This window comes from Coturnix japonica, chromosome 30 (genome assembly GCF_054131305.1).
Source record: "Coturnix japonica strain WE chromosome 30, WE-NBRP24, whole genome shotgun sequence".
Classification (NCBI taxonomy): Eukaryota; Metazoa; Chordata; class Aves; order Galliformes; family Phasianidae; genus Coturnix; species Coturnix japonica.
Window position 1 is genome coordinate 2,609,458 of NC_140692.1, and position 16,540 is coordinate 2,625,997.

Here is a 16,540-nt window from a genome sequence, read left to right on the forward strand (position 1 = left end):
GAGCACAACACTCTTCAGTCCGAGCTCAACACTCTCCAGACTGAGCACACTGCCCTCCAGGCCGAGCATAACGTCCTCCGGTTTGGGTACAACACTCTCCAGTCCAACTACAACAGCCTCCAGACTGAGCTTGGTGCTGTCCAGTTTGAGCGGAACGCTCTCCGAGACCAGCTATGTGCCCTCCAGGGTGAGTTGAATGTATTTAACCAACTACCAGGGGCACATGTAGTCCAATTTGGCCAGCCATTGGGGGCACATGTAGTCCAATCTGACCAGCCACCGGGGGCACAGGTAGTCCAATTGGACCAACCATCTGGGACACCAGATACAATGTTGGTTGCCCCTGTAAGAGGGCGAAAGACAAAACAAGTTTCAACTCAGTTAGAGAAAATGCAGGAGTTAGAAGAGCGGAGGGAGTTAGGAGAGCAGGACTCAGGAGACTCAGGGGAGCAGGGGGAGTCAGAAGACCAGAAGAAGTTGGAGGAGCAGAGGATGTTAGAGGGGTATAAGAAGATGATAGAGGAGCAGAAGATGATAGAGGAGCAGAAGATGATAGAGGAGCAGAAGATGATAGAGGAGCAGAAGAAGTTAGAGGAGCAGAGAAAGTTAGGAGAGAGGAAAAAGAAGGAGGGTTACCTGGAGGAAATAACACAAGCATCAGGGTCAGGGTCAGAGTCAGAAGAGGAGCCAAAAGCTCCTTTTTCTTTACGAGAATTTCTCAAGTCCAAACTTGTAGATGGGGCAGCCTCATCAACACAGTTGCCACCATCAACACCTGGGACTCTTGATAGAGCAAAAGGTGAGCAAAGTATTACGACCATTATTGATCGATCTTTTAAACTGAGTGAAATTCGAGATCTAAGAAAGGATTACACACGTCAGCCAAAAGAAAATATGGTCACTTGGTTACTTCGCTGCTGGGACAATGGTGCCAACAGTGCGTGGCTCGATGGCAGTGAAGCTCGCCAACTGGGTAGCATTTCCAGGGACCCACGTGTGGACAGAGGTATTGGCACATGCCAAAATCGGTCCTACACCCTCTGGAAGCGGATGTTGATAGCGGTAAGAGATAGATTCCCCTTTAAACGGGACTTGGAGCCTGAGAGAAAGAAATGGACTGATATTGAGAAAGGTATCCAGTTTTTGAGAGAAAATGCTCTAGTGGAAATGCTATACAGCCGTGAGTTCAATCGTAATGATCCAGACCAATTACATGATCCCGAAGCAGTCCGCGTTCCACGACAGATGTGGCGTGACTTTACAAAAGCAGCTCCAGAAAAGCATGCCAGTGCACTTGCATTAGTATATGGCAAAGGGGACAGGAAACCCTTCGTGAATGAACTAATTGGCAGACTTCAGGAACTTGAATTATTTATAAGCGCCACAGAAGTTAATCTGTATACTTCAGCCATTGTCAAAATTGTGGAAAGGTTAAGCGAAGTGGAGGGAACACAAAATGATATTATTGACAAATTGGCTAATGTGCCTGATGTAGATGAATCCACGGTGGTACAAGATGATGGAAACCAGGATTTCCACAATCGCCTATTGAGGAAGCTAAACAACATGAGTTCCTCTCGACCTGTATCATCGAAAATCTCAACCATTAAAAAGAGACGTCCTCGTATTCAAGCAAATGATGATGATAAGTCACCTCGAATCAACAATGAGACTACACGTCTTGCCTTGTTGCTTTTCCTCTGTAGTCATGGGGAGGACATGAAGAAGTGGTGTAATTCATCCACTTCTGCACTTCAGGCACGAGTGAAAGAATTACAAGGTGAAACAACTACCAAGGTGAACTCTTCCAAGAAGGGGAGAGTTCCAGTTGCTGCAAGTCAACGAGGTAAACAATAGAGGGGCCCTGCCCCCAGCCAGGGGGGGAAAGGGACAACAGAGTATACTGGACTGTGTGGATTAAGTGGCCTGGCACATCTCAACCACAGAAATATAAAGCCTTGGTGGACACTGGTGCACAATGCACCCTAATGCCCTCAAGTCACCAAGGGACACAACCAATATATATCCATGGAGTGACTGGGGGTTCCCAAGAATTGACTATGTTGGAGGCCGAAATAAGCCTCACTGGTAAAAACTGGCGAAGGCACCCTATTGTGACTGGTCCAGAGGCTCCATGTATACTGGGAATCGATTACCTTAGGATGGGATATTTCAAGGATCCCAAGGGGTATCGATGGGCCTTTGGGATAGCTGCTGTAAACACAAATGGTGTTAAGCAGCTGTCAACTTTACCTGGTCTGTCAGATGATCCTTCTGCTATGGGGTTGCTCCAGGTAAAAGACCAAGAGGTACCAATTGCCACCAAAGTGGTTCACAGACGGCAGTACCGCACCAATAGGGACTCATTGCTCCCCATTCAAAAGCTAATTCGCCAATTAGAAAATCAGGGAGTGATTAGCAAAACGCACTCGCCTTTTAACAGCCCCATATGGCCAGTGCGTAAAACCAGTGGGGAATGGAGGCTGACGGTAGATTACCGTGGCCTGAATGAAGTTACACCTCCATTAAGTGCTGCTGTACCAGACATGCTAGAACTCCAGTATGAACTGGAGTCAAAAGAAGCTAGGTGGTATGCCACCATTGATATTGCTAATGCCTTCTTTTCCATCCCATTGGCTGCAAAATGTAGGCCACAGTTTGCTTTTACCTGGAGAGGTATTCAGTATACCTGGAACCGTTTACCCCAGGGGTGGAAGCACAGCCCAACAATTTGCCATGGATTGATCCAAGCTGTTTTGGAACAGGGTAATGCTCCTGAGCACTTGCAGTATATTGATGACATTGTGGTGTGGGGCCATACAGCAGCAGAGGTTTCCAAGAAAGGGAAACAGATAATCCAAATTCTTTTGAAAGCTGGTTTTGCCATTAAGCGCAGCAAGGTGAAGGGGCCTGCCCAGGAAATCCAGTTCTTAGGTATAAAATGGCAAGATGGACGTCGTCACATCCCAGCAGATGTGATTGACAAAATCACTGCTATGTCTCCACCCACAAATAAAACAGAGACCCAATCTTTTCTGGGAGTAGTGGGCTTCTGGAGAATGCATGTCCCAAACTACAGCCACATAGTGAGCCCTCTCTATCAGGTAACACGGAAGAAGAATAATTTCTCATGGGGTCCTGAGCAGCAGCAGGCTTTTGAGCAGATAAAACAAGAAATAGCCCGTGCCGTGGCCTTGGGGCCAGTACGGACGGGACAGGATGTGAAGAACATCCTCTACACTGCTGCTGGAGAGAAAGGTCCCACCTGGAGTTTGTGGCAAAGAGCCTCAGGAGAGACCCGAGGCCGACCCCTAGGATTTTGGAGTCGAGCATATAAAGGGTCTGAGGAACGCTACACTCCGACTGAGAAGGAGATCTTAGCCGTGTATGAGGGGGTTCGGGCTGCTTCTGAAGTAGTTGGGACAGAGGTTCAGCTTCTTCTAGCACCTCGCTTGCCAGTAATAAACTGGATGTTTAAAGGACAGGTTCCCTCCACCCATCATGCTACTGATGCCACTTGGAGTAAGTGGATTTCATTAATTACTCAACGAGCTCGAATGGGAAAACTCAGCCGTCCTGGAATTCTAGAAGTGATCATGGACTGGCCTGAGAGTAAAAAAATTGAAATACCACCTACAGAAGAGGTATCACGTGCTAAAGAGGCACCACCATACAACGAGCTACCAGAAAACGAAAAGAAATTTGCCCTATTCACAGACGGATCATGTCGTATTGTAGGGAAGCATCGCAGATGGAAAGCTGCTGTATGGAGCCCCACACGACAAGTTGCAGAGGCCACTGAAGGTAAAGGAGAATCAAGTCAATTTGCAGAGGTAAAGGCTGTTCAGCTGGCTTTAGATGTGGCTGAACGGGAGAGGTGGCCAATGCTTCATCTTTATACTGATTCATGGATGGTGGCAAATGCCTTATGGGGGTGGTTGCAACAGTGGGAAAATGATAATTGGCAACGAAAGGGTAAACCTGTTTGGGCTGCTGAACTGTGGAAAGACATTGCTGCCCGAATAAGGAACATTGTTGTAAAGGTGCGCCATGTAGATGCTCATGTGCCTAAAAGTAAGGCTACTGAAGAACATAAAAATAACCATCAGGTTGATCGAGCTGCTAGAATTGAGGTGGCTCAAATAGACTTGGACTGGCAGAACAAGGGTGAATTATTCCTAGCTCGGTGGGCCCATGAGACTTCAGGTCATCAAGGAAGGGATGCAACATATAAGTGGGCCAGAGACCGAGGGGTGGACTTAACTATGGACGCTATTGCTCAAGTTATTCATGATTGTGAAACATGCGCCATAATTAAACAAGCCAAGAGGATGAAACCTCTTTGGGGGGAAGGGCGATGGCAAAAGTATAAATATGGAGAGGCATGGCAGGTTGATTATATCACCTTGCCACGATTTCGCAATGGTAAGCGTTATGTACTCACCATGGTGGAGGCAACCACTGGGTGGCTCGAAACATACGCAGTACCCCATGCTACCGCCCAAAACACCATATTAGGGTTGGAAAAGCAAATCCTGTGGCGGCATGGCACTCCCGAAAGAATTGAATCCGATAATGGGACCCATTTTAAAAATTCCCTTGTAACCACTTGGGCCAAAAATCATGGCATTGAGTGGATTTACCATATTCCCTATCATGCACCAGCTTCTGGTAAGATTGAACGATTCAATGGGTTGTTGAAAACTATGTTGAAAGCAATGGGTGGCGGAACGTATAAAAATTGGGAGAACCATTTAGCAGAAGCCACCTGGTTGGTCAACACTCGAGGATCTAGTAATCGTAATGGTCCTAACCAATCCAGCTCCCTACGTACCGTGGAGGGAGATAAGGTTCCTGTAGTACACATAAAGAGCGTGTTGGGAAAGACGGTTTGGGTCCTTCCAGCGTCTGGAAAGGGCAAACCTCTCCGGGGTACTGTCTTTGCCCAGGGACCTGGGTGCACATGGTGGGTGATGGACAAAAATGGGAATGTTCAATGTGTACCACAGGGAATTTGATGTTGGGGGAGTGCAGCCAATGATTTTCCTGTAAATATATAGGTAGAGTCTCAGAAAATATTTCCATTAGGTACAGAATAGTTCAGTTAGGTATAGGACTTAAGATAGAGTGGATTAATGTTAAGGAAACACTTTTTCTCTATATACCTTAATTAGGCATTCTGTAAGCAAGTTTTCCATCTGGACTCTATATCCTGCACTGGCCATGCATGTGTAGAGCACACATGGAAAGAAGTATAAGTCAAAAGGAAATCTGCTGTGGTGGCTGGGAAAGGATGAGTGCACCTTGATGTGGGGGACGCCCTACTAGCGCTGCCTTTCCCCTCTACCGCTGACATGTTTTCCTTTTTCTGGCAGTTTTGCCATTTCCTCAAAATTAATAAATAGTAGGTTAGGTTATAGAGTTTTGTTCTCAACTTAGGGATTTGTATGGAATAAATATAAATTGTTGAGAAAAAATAAGGTTGCTGATTATTCACAATTATACATATGAGTGTGTATGTATGTATAAACATAATGTAATGATGTAGAATAAGGGGTGGAATGTCATGGTTTAATAATTTTGTATTTTTTGCTATCAGTATTCCACATCATAACATCATATAAAGCATGAATAATTTTACTGAATCTGCAACTTACAGAAGAAGACTACATCTCCCAGGGAACAACACGATAGGTCACGGGACCTGGACTCTATATTAACTCTGTCGCAGAACAGACTGACGTTTTTCGAGTTCTGGCGTTCAGGGGAGTGTGTTGGAGCCTTCAGCCGTTCGCCTAGATTCACAGTAGGCCTCTCGGTTACGGGACTCATTCTCTCTCCTATTTTGCTTGATTCGTTAGTTCAATTTTCAATTTTCAATTATATTGTATTATATTGTGTTATCCGGTATTTCGATATAGTATTTAGTAAATAAGTGTGCCTCCTTAGATCGTTGCCGCTGTTTTCTTTTCTTAATTAACTTTTTCCTTTTGGCCGAGGGCCCCTCCGGGGCCCACGGCCCCCTGTCACGGACGCAGGTGGATTTTTAGTTCAAACCGTGACACCATACAACGAATTACCAGGAAATGAAAAGAAAGATGCCCTATTCACTGACGGATCATGTCGCATTGTAGGGAAGCATCGCAAATGGAAAGCTGCTGTGTGGAGCCCCACACGACAGGTTGCAGAGGCCACTGAAGGTAAGGGAGAATCAAGTCAGTTTGCAGAGGTAAAAGCTGTCCAGCTGGCCTTAGATGTTGCTGAACGGGAGAGGTGGCCAATGCTGTATCTTTATACTGACTCATGGATGGTGGCAAATGCCTTATGGGGGTGGTTACAGCGGTGGGAACAAAATAACTGGCAACGGAGGGGAAAATCTGTTTGGGCCGCTGAACTATGGAAGGACATTGCTTCCCGAACAAAGAATATGGTTGTAAAGGTGCGTCATGTGGATGCACATGTGCCCTAAAGTCGGGCAACTGAAGAACAACAAAACAACCATCAGGTAGATAAAGCTGCTAGAATTGAGGTGGCTCAAATCGACTTGGATTGGCAGAATAAGGGCGAATTATTTCTAGCTCGATGGGCTCATGAGACCTCAGGCCATCAAGGAAGAGACGCAACATATAAGTGGGCCAGAGACCGAGGGGTGGACTTAACCATGGACGCTATTGCGCAGATTATTCATGATTGTGAAACATGTGCCATAATTAAACAAGCCAGAAGGATGAAACCTCTCTGGGAGGAAGGGCGATGGCAAAAGTATAAATATGGGGAGGCGTGGCAGGTTGATTATATCACCTTGCCACGATCTCGCAGTGGTAAGTGTTATGTACTCACTATGGTAGAGGCAACCACTGGGTGGCTTGAAACATTCGCAGTACCCCATGCTACTGCTCGAAACACCATATTAGGTCTTGAGAAACAAGTCCTGTGGCAACATGGCACCCCAGAAAGAATTGAATCTGATAATGGGACACATTTCAAAAATTCTCTTATAAATACTTGGGCCAAAGATCATGGCATTGAGTGGATTTATCATATTCCCTACCATGCACCAGCTTCTGGTAAAATTGAACGATATAATGGGTTGTTGAAAACTATGTTGAAAGCAATGGGTGGTGGAACATTTAAGCACTGGGAGAAGAATCTGGCAGAAGCCACTTGGTTGGTCAATACTAGAGGATTTGTCAATCGTGATGGTCCTAGTCAATCTAGCCCCCTACACACTGTAGAAGGAGATAAGGTCCCTGTTATACATGTAAAGAACATGTTGGGAAAAGCTGTTTGGGTCCTTCCAGCTTCTGGAAAGGGCAAACCTATCCGTGGAACTGTCTTTGCCCAGGGACCTGGGTGCACTTGGTGGGTAATGCAGAAGGATGGGGATGTTCAATGTGTGCCACAAGGGAATTTGATGCTAGGGGAGTGCAGTCAATAATTTTATGTATCTATATATTTATATATATATATGTTTGCATGTGTAGTGTATTTTAGTTATTATAGTTGTACATTTAGTTATGTTACATGCAATTCTACTATTTATCTATCACAGTTTTACATACGTGTATATATATGTATATATTAACCATGATGTAATAATGTAGAATAAGGGGTGGAATGTCATGGTTTTGTAATTTTGTAATTTTGCTATCAGTATTCCACATCATAACATCATGTCAAGTATGGATACTTCTGTTGAATGTGCAGTCCACAGAAGAAGACTACATATCCCAGAGAACAACAGGAGTAACAATAAGTCACGGGACCAGGACTCTATATAATCTCGTTCCCAGGCTGGAGTGCCCTCCTTCTTCTCTCGAACTTCTCGGAGAGTGGGAAGCGTTCCAGCCGTGTCGCCTAGAGTTCACAGTAGGCCTCTCGGTTTTCGGAGACTCTCTCTCTCTGTTTCGTTCGATTTTGTTAGCCTTAATTATATTATATTGTGTTATCTTGTATTTCGATATCATATTTAGTAAAATAAGTTTTTCCTCCTTAGATTGTCGCTGTTTTATCCCACTCCCCTTTTCCCCCTCCTTTCCGGGCCCCGGGGGGGGGCGTGGGGTGGCTTCCCCTGTCACGGGCATAGGTAAATCTAAGTAACCCGTGGCAAATGAGAAGTCAATAATTACAGGGGAAATTAAAGAATATTAAAGATATCTTCAGGGCACAAGCACACCCCTGCAAATGCTTCTTCCTAAATAGTCTCAGAGACAGCATTTGGTCACAATGCTAGACGGCGGCATTGGTGGTTTCTATTAAATTAAAGAAACCTGCAACTAAAAAGGTTTTCCCGTATTGTCTTTTGTTTTCTTCTCTATAGCAGGTACAAAAGAAATGGTTAAAAATAGAAAGGCTTCAAGCTGGTGCTTTTCTTTCCAGAAATGGAGGAAGACAGGCGTTCATTTATTAGGAGAGTCTGATAAGAAAGTGGAAAAAGGCTTTTTACCAGGGTCTATAGCAACATAAGAAGGGGCAATGGTTTCAAAAGTGAAGAGGGTAGACTCAGTTTGGACATGAGAAAAGTTCTTTATGATGAGGATGGTGATACACTGGAACAGATTGTCCAGTGAAGGTTGTGGGTGACTCATCATTGGAGTGTCCAAGGCCAGGCTGGATGGGGACCCTGGGCAGCCTCATTTAGTGAATGATGTCCCTGACCATGGCAAGAGGTTGGACTGGATGATCTTTAAAGCTTCCTTCTATACCCAAACCGTTCTATGATTCCATAGGGGAAACCATTTTATTACTGCCTCTGAAAACTCAGGAGATATTAGAACTGTTTTCAGAAATAAGTAGGTGAGAAAAATATATTTCCTCACTATGACTTAATCACAAACAGAATTTAACCTTGACCCTCACCTGGCTTTTGCTGGCAAAGCAACTTACAGCTGTCAGCTTGTTTGGACAATTTAATGCTTGTCCCCTTGTATGAAACAGACTTTTCAATGACTGCGTATGCTGGTGTGCTGCTGGACAGTGGGGAAAGGGGTGTTTTTTAATTTTTGAAGATTTTGGAAAATGATACTGGTGGAAATGAAAACAAGGTTAGGGCTATCTAAGCTGTTTTGGTCTGGCAGGGAGGAAGCTCTTCACTGGTAATTGATATAGTTCAGATGTTGGCATTCAGTTCATAGCACTGTCAGGAAATGTGAGTGGGAAAGCTGTCCTCAACGGTACAGTCCAAAGACTAATTTGGGCATTTGGGGAATGCTGTGTAGAAAAGATTCATGTCTTAAATTTGCCTGTTTGCCTTAAATTCCAGAAGAAGAAAATGCCTTTATCAACAAGCAGAAGGTGCAGAAGGAGGTGAAGGCTGCACCAACAGAAAATGCCCAGCTGAGCTGCGAGGTGGCCCAGGAGAAGACAGAGGTGAAGTGGTACAAGGAGGGGAAACTGATCACCTCGAGCAAGAAGTTCAGGGTGGAGTCAGAGGGCAAACAGCGTCGGCTGGTGGTGAGCCAGGTTGAGAAGAAAGATGCAGGGGAGTACAGCTGCGAGGCTGCTGGCCAGAAACTCACCTTCAGGATTGATGTAACAGGTGAGACAGGTGTTGTCTGAAATACAGCAGAGAACAGTAAAGTAAAATCTAGTTTCCATTATACAGTGATCCAGGTGCAGTAGTCTGTGCTGAGGTTTTTTCCCTAGACTTGATTGCCTGGGTTTGTAGCAAGTATGTGGTTTTAGTATGGCACAAAGACCTGTTTCAGTCTGTCTGTAGAATAATAATTACTGATATATGTACAATGGAAGCAATATTCAAGATATTATTCAAATCTCTCCTGTGCCTGAGATCCCAAACTGTAATTCTTGTTCACCAAAACATTTGACTAAGATAAGTATGTGCAGTGAGGCTGGAGTGCATGTTCTACGTGCAGCCTTTCATGGCAGGAGAAGCAGGAACTTCTCCTAGTAGTACACTGCCTTTTTACTATGCCTTTATGTTGGAGGCTGCATCTGGATAGGTGAGTCTGCTACTCACAGTAAGAGACCTGGTAGAGCTGACTATTCCCAGAACTCAAAGTAAAATAGATATCTGCAAATCACACACAAAGAACAAAGGACTGCGTTGGTGAGCATATTTCCTTTGTGCCTTTGACGGTCACAGTTGTGACAGTGGTAGAGGCCATGAGGAGTCTGTTCAGGAAGCCAGGAGTACTGTTCTGGGTCATGAAAAGGCAGCCAGTGGTTTGACTATCGCATGTTTATGTGTTTTGATGTTTCACAGTGGGTCTTAAGTAAAAGGAACTCAGGTTTTGGTTGCCTGCAGGACAGATGTTCTTTTGGGTTCAATATGTTTGCATAGTGACTTGCAACCATGGGACTGGTGTTCAAGGACCCTCTTGGTTCCTTCAGTTCCTCGGTTCTTTCTTGCCTAGATTTGACACTTTGTTTCAACAAAAGAGCTAATATTCTCTAGTGAAGGCTATTAGTTTGGGCACAAGTAGTAACCTAAACCTGTTCCAACCTGTACATACAGACCTGCAAGTTGGTCTCATTTCAGTCCCTCAGTCAATACTTTTTCTTTTCTTCCCTCAGAGCCAAAACCTGTGTTTATAAAGCAGGAGAAGGTGCAGAAAGAGGTGAGTGCTGCCCTGGCAGCAAGTGCCTCCCTCAGCTGTGAAGTAGCACAGGATCCAAGCGAAGTAAAATGGTACAAGGATGGAAGACTGCTTGCCTCCTCCAGAAAGTTCAGAATGGAATCTGTGGGCAAAACACGGCATCTGGTTGTGGAGCAGCTGGAGAAGAAAGATGCTGGAGAATACATCTGCGAGGCTGCTGGCCAGAAGATGACCTTCAAGTTGGAAACAACTGGTGAGCATTCGCTTTGGGAGCACTAAGCAGCTGTTTATGTGGCTTAGAGGAAGACTGGCTGTCTTCTACCCTGTGGGCATGGAACAGCCACAGTTCCCCCTGGAACAATATCAATGACCCACACCACTAATTGGATTCTCCTTTTTAATGTAGTGGTAGCGAGCTGAAAACCTGGCTGTGGAATACTTCTGACTAAGGAACTTCTACTTTAATTTCTAGATGCACTGAATTACCCTCTAGAGTGTCTTTCTGAATATATAAGCAACCACGGGTGACTATGATCCTGATTTATATCTAGGTTCAGGCTTACTTTTTCAGTTAGGTTAGATGAATAGCTCCAGAGAAGATAGGGAAATACAGCAGTTCACTGATACCACGTGTCAGAAGAATGCAGCTCAATGCTGGGCAGTTTGCTGCTTCATTCCCTCTTACAAGTTGCACCCAAGTCTGGAAAAGACCACTGAGATAGCTGAGTCCAACCCCTGCCCACCCTCACTGGACTTACTAACCACGTCCCCAGTGCCACATTCCCGTGGCTCTTGAGCACCTCCAGTGACTGCGGTATATCAGCGTGGTTGCTTCAGTTGTGTGAGTTTTCAGCCACTAGCTGTTGTTCTAGCGAGGCAAAAAACCCAAACTGATGGAACAGTGTCTATACAGGAAGCAACTGGCTGTCCTGATGGGTGCCAACAGTTTTGCACAAGGTGTGTCATGCAAGCTTGCATGAGTCTGGTTTAAAAACTTGCTGTTCTGATGGAAGGAGAGGATGTTGGTGCAGGATAACTGCGGGATTTGTGCTCTCCCGACATCCAGTTGCAATCACAGCTTATTGTTGCTATAGAAAACAGCTTCTCTGTAGACAAACTGAGTTAGTTCCAATAAGTGGCTGAAGCCCTAAGTGATCCAAGGTGAAGCATGATCCAAACTGGAATTTATCTAATTGTAGTAGGGAATCCAAGATGAGTTATTTAAAATAAGAGTCCTCCATCTAAAACAGCATTGAACTCTTACCCTGGTTTATGATAGAAGTGAGAGTTTAACAGCAGAAGTCTGAAGTTATGCTCCATATTTCTCATCACTCAAGAGAATATTTGAATATATGAATTCCTTTGGCTATGTTAGAGCTCATAATGAGATCAGCTGTTCTTTAAATGCTCGGAGTCTAGCAATGTGGGGAAGTGGACTGCTATTTGCTGTTGAGCTTTAGGCTAAGAAGCCTGATTTTAGAGGACCGTGGACTTCCCCTTTCCCTTCCCCTCTCCTCCCCTTCTCCCTGGACTGATCCCGCATGGTTTGAGAATGAGTTCAGAGCAAGGTAAATGAGGAATAGCCATGTGAAAACCTGTTGTTTTAGTGCACTATAAAAGACACTTAGTCAAAAGACAAGTGTGTGTTCCAAGCTTAAGACTGCAGGAGATCCTAGAAACAACTCAGCTGCTCAAACCTGTAGTCTGGCTGAATATTTTATTGTCAGTTATGATCAGGAGGAGATGCTTGAGTAAGACAAATAAAGGGTCATGGGTAAGTTGGTCCTTCTTGTGATATACTTCTAGGCTTTCATCAGGGAAAAGCTTAATTAGTCCAAATAATTATAGCAGAAACACCACACCAAGAACATGTGAGTGATATTTCAAATTTCTTGACGTGAAGGTAAATTTTATCTGGTTCTGCCATTCCCCAAATGTTTGTTTCATTATGACAAGAAGAACTTTGCAAAAGTAATTATTTTTTTTTTCAGTCTTGCGTGCAACACAAAAAGGGGTAAAATCTAGGAGGCCACCTGAAATGTTTTTTCCATCTGGAAAGATTCATTTAAGAGCACCCATGGATCTGGTTATGAACAAGTTTTCTTCTTTGCAAAGGCTGTTGTTTAATTAGCAGATACTGTACCTGGGAGAGGAAGAGGGAAGTAACTTGTTTTGGAAGTCCTGATGCTATTCAAGCATTCAAGGCCAGGCTGGATGGGGGTTTGTGCAATCTGGTCTAGAGGGAAGCATCCCTGCCTACAGCAGAGGGGGGTTGGATCTGGATGATCTCAAAGGTCCCTTCCAACCTAAACCTTTCTCTGATTCCTTTGATGATTCTATTTCTCAGCTGCTGGTGTGAGATCTCCAACCTGTCCCCATTGTCTTTCAGTGTGTCAGATGAAGCTGGTGAAAGGTCTGCAGCCCCTGGAATTCCCTGAGAAGGGAACTGTCACCTTTTCGGTGGAGGTGTCCCATGAGGATGTGGAAGGGACTTGGCAGAAGGACGGCGTGCGGCTGAAGCCTGCACCAAATACCACGATGGGTGTCCAGGGGAAGAAACATTCCTTGACACTTTCTTCTGTGATTCTTGAAGATGCAGGACTCATTTCCTGTAAAGCAGAAGGCATGAATTCATCGGGGAGGCTCACTGCGACAGGTATTGGTTGGTGCAAGGTGTGATTATCTGCTCCTGTCCCAGATTACTTGAACAGCAGAACCAGCTTTCCTTCCAGCTGCAAAGAATGTTATGCACTGGGCCATTGCCACCAGAGTATCCCTCAGATATCAAGAGGATTGTTGTAACATGATTGTCCCTAGCACAAGTAATGATAATGGGCTCAAAACAGCAGGTTTTATTGTTGTTAATTTCAAGCTCTAGTAAGCATGGAGAGTAGGCACTGCCTTTCATTATTCTTTATGCCAGATGCTCCTAGAGACCTCTTTCCCAACTAAATCCACATCCTTCTTTCTACTTCTCAGAATTGCCTTTGTAAATCAGCAAACCATTGGCAGACATTAGCATCACTCAGAAGGACAAGGTCACATTTGAGTGTGAGCTGTCCAGGCCCAAGGTGGGCGTCAAGTGGTTCAAGGTGTGGCATGTAATGGAATTTTCCTTTCTGACTTCTCTGGAAATGAATGAGAGCCTTTAATTTCACATCCAAGGGATGCGAGTCTGAGCTTTTGCCTGATAGCTTTTGCACTGCTCTCTTTTCTCTATGGTCTTTTACTTGCCCAGATCAGCACTCTTTGTTATTATGTCCTGAGTTCATTTATCAAGTTGAAATTGAAGTTTGTTTTTGGTTTCTTCTGAACTCCCGAGGTCTTGCTGTACAAAATATTGTTGGTTGGAGTAGAGTCTTGAGCTTCAACTCTAACACAGAAATTGTCAGCCAGGATTTTGTAGCCTTGTTGTGAACTGGGTTTTAGGGTGAAATCTCAGTTTTCTTTGCACCTGACAGTGTGAGAATTTGCTCTGGCACTTTGTGTACCTCCCTGGTGCTCAGTTGTTCCTTCCCTTACTTGGGGATAACGTCATTTATTCAAGATGATGTCCAAACGAGTTTGTTAACAGTCCTCCGCAGTGCTTTAAGCTGTCATAGGTCAGCCAGAATTTCTGAATTTTCTATAGCCATTCCTACATGTTGAAAACACTGCACTGTGCTTAAGCTTCAGCATATGTTCCAGTAAGCACAGTTCCATTAATTCTAGGGAAGTGGGTGAATTAAGCATAGATCTGAAGGCTGCCTTTACCCAGTGCAGAGATGGAAGGACTAATGGAGATCTGACTTGATATTTTCCCTTCTAGGATAGGAAAGAGCTCCATCAAAGTAAAAAAGGGGGCATTACTTCCCAGGGAAATAAGAGAAGTCTCATTATTCACAAGTGGTGAACTCTCATTTTCTCTCTCAGTCTGCAACCAGGTTGAGTTGCTGTTTCAGTACTGGCTGTTTTATGCAGGAACTCTGCTCCTGAGGTTAATCCAAGTTGTATCCGAGCCCTTCAGAAGGAAAGGGAAATAGCAGCACAGAAATATGGTCTGATTCTGACATAAAGAAGTGCAGACCTGGACAGTTAAAAGGGATTGTGTGATGTTCAAGGGATTTTGAAGCAAAGACGTCCCCTAGAAGATTTGTGGCTGACATTCCCCATACATTGTGGGCACACAAGCTAAGGAGAGACTAATGATGAGCATGCAGAGAAGCCAATCATTCAGACAGGTTTGTTGTTTGGAAAATAAAGATGAGGTGATTGGTGGTAAGCAATATGGCTTCATCGAGGTCAAGCCATGCCTGACAAACTTGGTGGCCTTTCATGATGGAGTAACAGCATCAGTGGATAATGGGAGAGCAACTGACATCATCTACTTCGACTTGTGCAGAGCATTTGATCCCGTCCTGCATGACATCCTGGTCACCAAAGTGGAGAAAAATGGTTTTGATGGATGGACCAGTTGCAGGATAGGGAACTGTCTGGATGGTCACACTCAGAGAGCAGCAGTCAATAGCTCAGTGTCCAGGTGGAGGGTGGTGTTGGGACCAGTGTTCTTTAACATTTTTGTAGGCAACATGGACAGTGGAATCAAATGCAGCCTCAGCAAGTTTGCAGATGACACCAAGCTGAGCGGTGCTGTTGATGTGCTAGAGGGAAGGGATGCTACCCAGAGGGACCTGGACAGGCTGGAGAGGTGGGCCCTTGGCAGCCTCATGAACTTGAGTGTGGCCAAGTACAAGGCCCTGCACCTGGGTCAGGGCAATCCCAAGCACAGGCACAGGCTTAGAGGAGATTGATTTGAGAGAAGCCTTGACCCTGAGGAGAAGAGTTGGTCTGGAGGGAGGTGTCCCTGCCTATAGCAGGGGGATTGGAACTAAATGACCTTAAAGATTCATTCCATCCTATTGTTTTTCTAACCTTAATTTTGCTTGAAGAGTTTTAGAATAAATGAGATTCTGGTTTCCGTGAAAAGTGTTTGCAGGGAGCTCCATTGTAGCTAGTAAGTTTATCTTTAAGTTCAAAGGCAATAATGCATTTACCGTGTTGAAGAGAGAAATGAATCAGGAATGGATGATGGTTTAGAATAAAACATAATCCTACTTATTTTCCAAGCAAGTATGTGTAAGGAAAAGATGCTGCACTCAGTTCTGGAAATACCCTGACAAATATATCTCTAGTGTTTCACAGCTGGAGATATCAAGATTGTTAAACCACTGGAAGATGTGGAAGTGAATGAATACGGGAGTGCATCTTTTGTCTGTGAGATTTCACACGATGAGGTTCAGACCCAGTGGTACAAAGATGACGACAAGCTGAAGGCTGATGACAACATCAGAATGCAGCAAGATGGTAGGGTGTAAGAGGGAAATCTTTCTCCTGAGTGGGGGGTGGGTTGGAGATCAAGCAGAAAGGACATCTGAAATGAAGTGAAGAAGGTTCAGAAGGGAGTTCCCCTTTTGTTTTGGGACTGAGGTTATGGTGGAACAAGTGACAGGTGGGAAGCTTAGTGTGGGAAGTGTGATGCTATCCCAGCATCCCACACTGCCAGGAGCAGGTAGGAAATGAGTGCAGTTCTTTCCAAAGTGGGGGTGACCAGGGCAGTCAGTTCACCTCTCCAAAGAGGTTTTGTCTGACAGTGAGTGTGATCCTTCTGCATCAGGTACTTTGAAGGTGACAGCAGCCGCATTTGGTCAGTCCTTGTAGAAGCCATGTTTAGATTCCACTTTGGTGGGGATGTGGATGTGGGGGAATGGGTGGTTTCATTGACATGAGAGAACAGGCAGTGATGCTGTGAAACCAGATGGATGATGCTCAGCCTGGCCATGTGCCTCAGAGCTCTTTGCTCAAGGAAGCCAAGTATAGTTGTGGGTTTGCTCTCAAGAGCACAGTTTGGTAGGGATGTGTTGGCGGTTGGACTAGATGACCTTAGTGGTCTTTTCCAGCCTTAGTGACTCTGTGGTTCTCTGCTTCAGTAAAGACCTACTCGC